This window comes from Glycine soja, chromosome 4, assembly GCF_004193775.1.
Source record: "Glycine soja cultivar W05 chromosome 4, ASM419377v2, whole genome shotgun sequence".
NCBI classification, from domain to species: domain Eukaryota; kingdom Viridiplantae; phylum Streptophyta; class Magnoliopsida; order Fabales; family Fabaceae; genus Glycine; species Glycine soja.
This window is the reverse complement of record NC_041005.1, coordinates 7,552,625-7,561,565: the sequence shown is the minus strand read 5'-3', so window position 1 is coordinate 7,561,565 and position 8,941 is coordinate 7,552,625. Positions and strand designations below refer to the sequence as shown.

The following is an 8,941-nucleotide window of genomic DNA, read 5'->3' as shown; positions in this document are numbered from 1 at the left end:
CTTGCTTTGTGGAATTTTGGTTTTTTTCCCTCTTCCTATCAACGCTTTTATTTTGAGCGATGCAAGATGGCTCCAATAAAAGCATATGTTGTGAGGACTGGAAGGTCGTGTGATTCGCAAAGAGCTCCTTTATATATATATATATATAAACAAAATGGGTTCCAGATTCTGAATACAATATTATGGCATTATTTGTATGTGGAGGGGTTCCTTTTCCAAAGTTATCCACTGGAAAATAAAGATGAATGAAATGATTGATTGATGAGAGCATCTTGTTACCATTTTAGCCAGTGAAAGAGAAGAAAGCAGCACCATTAAGCTTTTTCCTTTTTTCCTCTTGAATCCTTTTCCAGTAGAGATTATTGTTTTGTTAAAATGAGGCCTTGGGGATAGAGGCATGAACCACGTTTAACCGTAGGAAGCGAGCCACGAACCTCCACTTACAAGTTGAAAGTTGAATGCCCCTTTGCCCTTAACTTATTAAAAGGATTTTTTTTCAAGTGACATTAGATTAGTAAACCATTTTTCCAATTAATAAAGAGAAACTTTCTAAACACCTCTCACTGCTAGGACAGTACAATCCTAAATTAAAGCTCAAACACTAGTATGCTAAGATGCCAAGAAGAGGAAAAACCAATCAATATCATAATATTTCAAGTATATATTGATACAACAAGATCATCATATTTATATAGTAATCAATGAGGTTACAAGAAACATCAGTTTCGTGTGTGAAAATCAGGAAGAAAGGAATCAGAAAAATAACAATAGAATGAAACCTTTATCATGCTCCAACGACAAAAACTACAAGCAGCACAAAATCACTGGCACATGCTTGCTACCTTGTATGCAAAAATGTTTGCAAAGTGAGTCACACGTGTGCGTACAATTATATGATATATCTGCATTTCTGTGCATTGATGTGCTTTATGAGTGGATGGCGGGGTCGCCCTAGAAGAATGAGATTCACAAACGCAACATTTCTTTAGGCTTGGTGGAGAGCCCATAAAGCAAAAAAGTTAGAAGGTTCGATAAGAATAGTTTTTTTTTTTTTTCTTAAACAAAAAAAAATAAAAGACACAAGGCATCAACTTCCAAAGCATGCTTGGCTGTGAGAGGAAGCTAAATTGAGGACAGGTATGTTCTCCTTAAGTACAATAGGAACCAAAGGATTTCAGATGAGACACTCGGATACTCAGCAGCAGATTTAATAATCAATGCATATTCTATTGATTTATGGAGTATAACCCGTCACAAAGTCAGAAGTATATATATTCTAAATATCTATCTACTCTTGTCTCGTCTCTTCTCATCAACAGTCCCAAAAGGGTGGAATAGACTTTCACTGAATTAAACAGTCACTCAATCAAAAGTAATTGATGTTTGTTAGAACAATATGTTCGTACAACAAGAAATTGTTAAATATGAATTTAACTCCAATGCCTCGAGTGTAAAATGCCCAATTCATGATAAAATTAGCAGCAACTGTGCATTACCAGACAAACCAAAATGATGCACCATCTATAAAGGCAATAATTGTCAACCCGACCAGTAACACAAATATTACACACATGACATTATCTGTTAACATAATGAGTGTACCCCACTACGGTCTAAAATCCTAGTTAGTATAAGACAAGTCTAATAAGGCTTTTGCAGAAAATAAAAATTTCAAGTTCTAATGGGTGATTGATCAATTTGTCATTGTTGACATCATTGGGAACATTGCCAACTTAGGCACTTCAGAATTTGTATATGCTAAGTGTGTGCTAACATCTTATCTTAGAGTAGAAAAAATTAGTGGCGCACCCACGTCTCGAGATAGTTTAAAATGGGTCTAAAATAATTTCCCTATATCTTTTTGTCCCAGTTGCAAAATCTCAAAATTATAATGTTCAAAGCTAGGTGTTTTTTTTTAATAAAGAAAAATGGAACAGTTTCTGGCACTTATCAGGGATTGTCCTGTCCCGTGCTAAAAAAGGCCAAAACCTCTAATGCACTATTGACGAAGATTTGGTCTCTATTACCAGGAAAAACCATGCATAAAATGTTTGCTGCAATTAGGATTAGGGCTCATTGAATCCCAATGACAAGCAATTTTGCTTCCTTTTCATTGGCAAGCATTGAGTACTTTGAAGATGATGTTCCTATTATTAGCAAATAGCCACTATGAGCATCAAGGAGGGGAACAACATTTATTTTATTTTTTTTGGTTTGTGGGTAACATCTTTTACAAGTCGCACATCATTGGATTTACTTAAATTGGATATGAAAGCCCAATCTCCTCCGGAAGGTTTTAGGGCCCAGTCCAGCTTTAAAAGTTGATTAATTTTCTGAAATTGGGATTTCTTCTAGATTATTGTTGGTTTACTTTCTTTCATTTATCATACACATATTATTATAATCATTGAAAAATAATAATTCAGTAATTTTTAAATATACGATTAAATATATTTTCTGACTTCGTACCCCATTGCCCAGAGGCTCTTCGCTATGCGAAGGTATGGGGGAGGGATATTGTACGCAGCCTTACCCTTGTATATGCAAAGAGACTGTTTCCGGATTTGAACCCATGACCAACAAGTCACCAAGGCACAACTTTACCGCTGCACCAGGGCTTGCCCTCTGAAAGGGGTGCAACACGAGGACTTTCCAGGAGGTCATCCATCCTAGTACTACTCTTGCCCAAGCACGCTTAACTGCGGAGTTCTGATGGGGTCCGGTGCATTAGTGCTGGTATGATTAAATCAAATTTAAGTTTGTTTTTAAGTCCTTTAATGAAAGATGAATTTACAAAGCCTACATTAATAGATAATCTTTATTCATAACAAAAGCTCTCTCTATTACTTTTATTATATTATACTAGTATTTTACTTGTTAAATTCTGTAATTTAAGATTCGTTTCGGTAAATAACTTAATGAGGTATTTATTTGATAAGTTTTAATTAAATAAGAGTTCATTCATAAGTTTGAGTAAAATTATAAAAATATTGGTAAGCCTTTCCAGGAAGTTTATTAAAATAAACTCGTGCGAGTGTTACTACTAATAATCTAAATAAACTCTTTCAAACACTATATTAATCCATCATATATCAAAATCAACTTCAATATTGTCCATTAGTTAACAACCATTAATTACTTAAAAAAAACATTAATGAAAAAGATGAAATCCTTGAGTCACTGCTGGACAAGAAAATATTTTCTGACACTAGATGTTCACACGATTCTATCATATGAAATTTTGTATATATTTGTTTCTTTGTAAATATTAAATACATAAGGTCTTTTCATAAGTAATTATGGATGTATACTACCAAACACATAAATTAAGTAGCAGAAAATGCAATTATACTAAATTTTTGTAAAAAAAATCTTTGTCACTCTTAATGAGGCAAATTTGAAAAAAAAAGTTATCAACTAATAATATTCTACATAAATATTTAATCACAATCGACTGTGTTAAGTTGTTAATTTTTAAAATAATTATTTTAAAATAAAATTTAAACAGTAATTTATGATTGAGTGAAAATATAAAATTATTTTATTGCATATGCATTAATAAACTCATAAAAATAATGCAAATTGTTACAAAAAAATAACTCAAACCCAAAAAGAATTTTGAATGTCAACGAAGAGAAACATTGGAACGATATTATACGAAAAAATATTAAAATGTAAAATTAACCGAAACTTCGGGTTAGAGATGTGAATATCGAGTCTGTGGAAGCCCATGAGAAGAGAAGATATAATTTGTCAAACTTCAAATGATTCACAGGAACAGTAACATTTTCTTGAAAAAGAAAAATGAATTTTTGTGTGCTGAACATTTATTAAATGTTATTGAAAAGTAAAGCAAAATTTAACTTTTTTTTCCATTAAACTATTTAAAACTGCAGCATCCTCCTGCGTTTGGAATCTGGGATACAAAAAAAAACTAGTGAAGGAGAACTAGTTCATGAATTAAATGCCGTTTTCGTAGACAGCATTATTGATACTTTATTTAAGTCACTGTACAGCATAAATAATTTTTCACGTTCCATCTTTTCACTTCTGGTCCACTAACATGCATATATACACACAAACGAAAAAAAAATGCTACCGACAATCTTTGATATACTCTTTTCAATATGTTTTTATTAAAGAAAATTAATATAAATGCAATTATCAATTTGTACCCGCTTTTCATTTAGTAAGATTACACCTAAAATTTACTATTAATGAAAAAAAAATTGCATTTAAAAGTATTGTCACCATGTCTGTAGTACAAAAATAAGACATTTAATATTAAAAAAAAAGAAAATGCATTTTAAAATAAAGCAATATTGGAAGGAATACGCGAAGAACTTAAGAAATATAAAAGCAAATATTATACTGTAAAGTAAATAAGTAATTGAAAAATAAGATAGATATTTTGAGGACTAATTAAATTGTATGAAGTCAACTAGTGGATAAAAGAAAGAAACACACTTGAGATAGAAAAATGAAAAGGGAACTATTGAAGTTGATGTCAATGATGGACTGCAAAGATAAATGTCAATATTTCCATTGCAATATATTTCCGACAGAACTCAAATTATTTAAAATCTTGTTTAATTTATTTACTGTTTATATACTTTTACAGGAGATTGCAGATATATGGGAAATTTTGATATCATGAATTGATTATTTTTTTTATGAAATGGAATTCATATTTGAAGAGATGGCATCAAGTCAATATGGATGGACACTAGCTAATGAGTGTACCATTTGAATCGGGTGGAAAAAATGCTACTTCAAAAGTACCACAAAAAAATTATTGAATCCGATTGCAGCTGCAGGAAATTTAATCTTGATGATGACATTGACTCCATTGGAAAACGCCCAACCCAAATAGAAAAGAAACATGTCACAATATAAAGTGGCAAAGCATAAGAAGGAAATTAGAAATGCAATGACTATGAAAAAAAAGCTTTAGAACAATATTAAGCAATTGGAAGTAACAAGGAAGCTAAAAGAGATGACGTTGCAATCAAATTTGATGTCCATGAACAATATTTCATGTCGGATTGCATTGAAACACTGGAAGGTCTAAGAGATTAAAGACTTTTAAATGGTCAACAATTTAACAATGCTTTTATAATAATTAATTAAATACTCTTAAAATATGCTTTATACTTATGTCCTCGAAAATTCATGAATGCTATATAGTATATGTAACTATTAGCGGTTTGGATTCTATACAAGTATGACTTATAGGAAGAAAAAAAATGTAGTAATTAGTTTAAAATTTAAAATTTAGTTTTGTGTTTGTTGTTAACATGAAAAATGTAGTAATTAGTTTAAAATTTAAAGTTTAGTTTTGTGTTTGTTGTTAACATGAGAAACACCGTGATCATTTTATGGACCTTTATATTTATGAATTTAAATTAATGATATGAAAGTGTTTTTTGTATTTTATGATGTGATAAATTCCTTATTTTTAAACTATTAAACAAGTGATTGGATATAAGTGATTAATATGATAAATATAAAATTGAATTGTTTAGGTAATATTCGAATTTAATCATTAATCGGTAAAAATAATTTTTAATCATGTTTTATTTATTGTCTAGTCAAATTTTAAATTAGTTAGTGTTTATTTTTTTTAATGAATTGGAGGATTAAAATAAAAAAAATCTTATTGATAACTTCTAATCAAATCAATAAACATCCAATAAAACTTAAAATTAAAATGGAATGTAAAAAGTTCTATAAAAAAATGTTATGGTCTAATCGCAGCAGCTTGTGAGTATTTAATAAAGTATCTGATTAAGGTGAAAGTTTTTTTCATTCTCAATGTAAGTAGGTTTGAATAACTCTTAATAGTCCAAGTGAAAGTTACAACTTGTTAAGGACTAAATCTCATGCTATATTAAAAATAGAAAATTATTGGTTAATAAAATGATGTTTACATCTATAAGTTACATATGTTGTACCTTGTGCGTATATCTTAATATGAGAAAGAATCTAAAATCGTGCAATAGTGAAAGATATTACCTTCCTAATTTCAAATATGGTAGTCAGGCAAATGATTTATAAGAATTACTTAACCATACAAGGTTTACATTAAGTATTTAATAATGCACATTCTACACTTAAAAGTGTCATTGGAAGTACGTACAACTAGCTAGGGTTTTGAATAAAATGTGACAAAGGATATGATACAATATTCATTAATTAAACGACAAAATATCAAATTTGCAACAACAATGGTTTTCAAAATGAGATTTTTAACATATATTATCATGGAAAATGTGACTATGTGCAAAGAAGAAAATATTGTTGATGAAGAAATGTGTTCATATAATCCTAAAAGAGTAGTTGATGCGTGCTTATATGGAGAGTTTTGTTATACATTTTTTGTGTATTTTTCGTACATATGATAGAGTTTGAAACAAATAACAATTATAATGATGAAAAACAGAAATCGTTATCTGATTAGTCACTTGCAGTTTATGTCTCAATAGTAAATTATTTATTAAATATTTTTTTTATAATTTAACACCATTGAATTCTCTTAATAATTTTGTTTTTCATATACGTGAATATTAATTGAACTATTTACAACAAAAAAGTCAATCATTCATCAACAATGTTTTTCTAGCGGACCTTATTAGTAAATCACTTAATCACCATACATTTGAATACTTACGAGTGTAAATGGACGATAATAATTATGATGGTAAGACTTTAAAATTAATGTATGTGATTGTGTAAATTATAAATAATTTAATTTTTTTTTTACAACAAAAATTTATTGACGTTTCTACTTATTGTGTGAGGAAATTATTAATTTTTAAAAAAAAATTAAAATAATAATTTTACCATTCATTTTTTCTGATAAATTTTAAAAATATTGAGAAAATGTTGTAAAAGAATAATATGATAGGAGCTAGTATTACTTATAAACTGCAGTTAAGTTTGACAGTTAAGCCAACGATAATTTTCTCATTACTGTTAACTTTTTGGCCAATGCAGTAACTATATGAAGCTTCTTTTTTTTTTTTCAACATATACTACTACTACCGAAGAAGACGTAAAAAAAAAATATACCGGAGAATTTCATTTAATGTATTCAATTGGAAAAATATAAGCTCAATTAAATTGCTTTATTGTGATATTTTATAGTAGTACTACTATTTATTATTGTTGTTATCGTTTAGTGGTGGGGGTGTAACATAGCGTTCAAGGCACCCAACAGAACATAAAACAAAACAGCTTTTATAAGTCTGTCATACATAAATATAGGAGGGCGGCTATTTCATTTATTGTTACCAACACATTTATTAGTTATTTAACTATTAATTAATTACACATATCTACCTTCTAACGTTTCTTTAAATGTAGCATCTATTTGTTTAGCTGTCGAAGAAAAATATACGAAACTAGGAGAAAAATGAAAAGATAGTTGTAACAAACAAATATACCATGTGTCTGCCTTGGCAGTTTTCTTGATGCCATTTCCTCCAACAGTTTTTCAGTTCGTGATAACACATTTTGATTAGCTGTGTTGCAAAGTTCTCTGATCCCACCTCCAAAATTAAACCAAAGTCAAGGAAAAATAACACAATCATTTATTTCACAGGTTTTAAATAACTAACAAGTATCCAGAATATTACATATAAATATTTTTTTTAATTTAAGTAGAATTTAAGTATCATAAAATTGAAATTATTTTAAATTATAAAACGTGTGAATATGTAATTTAAATAAATAAATAAATAATACAAGCATATTTTTTAGGAGATAATATAAGCATATTAAATTTAAGAAAAAAGGTATAAACAAATTAAAATCAAAAGAATAAATTTGAGCGTATGAATAGTTTAGATTTGAGAAAATAACTACTCCCTAATATAAAAAATAATTAAAATAGAGATTAAAAAAATCTTATTGTAAAAAAATAGATAGATTTTGTTTTAAAAAAGTGAATATTGATTATTAAACGATAGTGAAATCGTATGTCATAAAAGACAAAATACAATGAAAAATACCTTCATATTTAAAAATAGATTTAAATTTATAGTATAAGAATTAATAAATGGACAAAACTTAGATATTATAGCCGTTGTTGATACTATTTTCTAAACAAGATCAATATTTCATATGAGTACTCAATGCTAATTTCAGTTGAATTAAAAGAAGTAGTGGTTTGTTGAGATTAAAATAGGGAAATAAATATATACGTTTGTTGATTTTTACACCACAATTAGATACTAAATATGATTTTTTTATATATATAATAGTTATCCAAATCACAAGTTAATATTTTGGAAGAGACTAATCCTTTTGCAAGATTTAACCTAATTAATTTTTTAATCATAAAGTATTTGGATGTAAGAAAGATTATTCTCGTTGATAGGTAATTTAATCATATTCCAAAAGACATGTGTTTGATTTTCGTCATTCACGAATGTAAGGATTTTATTAGTGAGTAATTTATAAATATTTTTGTTTGATTTTTGAGGTCTGCTTTGATCATGAAGAACTTTTTTCGAGATTTAACTCACTTAAATTTTTCTATATAAAAAAGGTAAAACAATATATTTAATTGCAACCTTTATGTTTAAGTCCAAAATCCAACCTTAAACCTTAATTAAAATCAAATGTCGAATTCCTTGTACTTACAACTTTTGGTTTATAAGATTGTTTTTAGTGTTTGTGGTTTGATATGGTTATTTTATATATCCTTTATACACATATATACTGTTAGGCAACAACAAAAAATTACTTACCTTAAAATCATAATAAAATAATTAAAATAAATTTCAACCACTATAAAATTTATAATTAGATTATGTATGTCATGGACTCATCAAAATATTATGTGTGTCGTATATGTTTGTGAAAAAAATATTAAACAAAACAATGTTATCGTGCTTGTAATACAGTTAAGAAACTAAAACCAAATTATTGAATAAAA

At 28.2% G+C, this 8,941-nt stretch overlaps 1 non-coding gene across 1 annotated transcript; it reads right to left on the bottom strand.

Moving 5' to 3' along the window:
- Positions 1 to 2,631: 2,631 nt before the first annotated feature.
- On the bottom strand, positions 2,632 to 2,750 carry LOC114411001. The gene has a single exon (XR_003666388.1). It is a non-coding gene; the product is annotated as a 5S ribosomal RNA (ribosomal RNA).
- Positions 2,751 to 8,941: the final 6,191 nt, after the last annotated feature.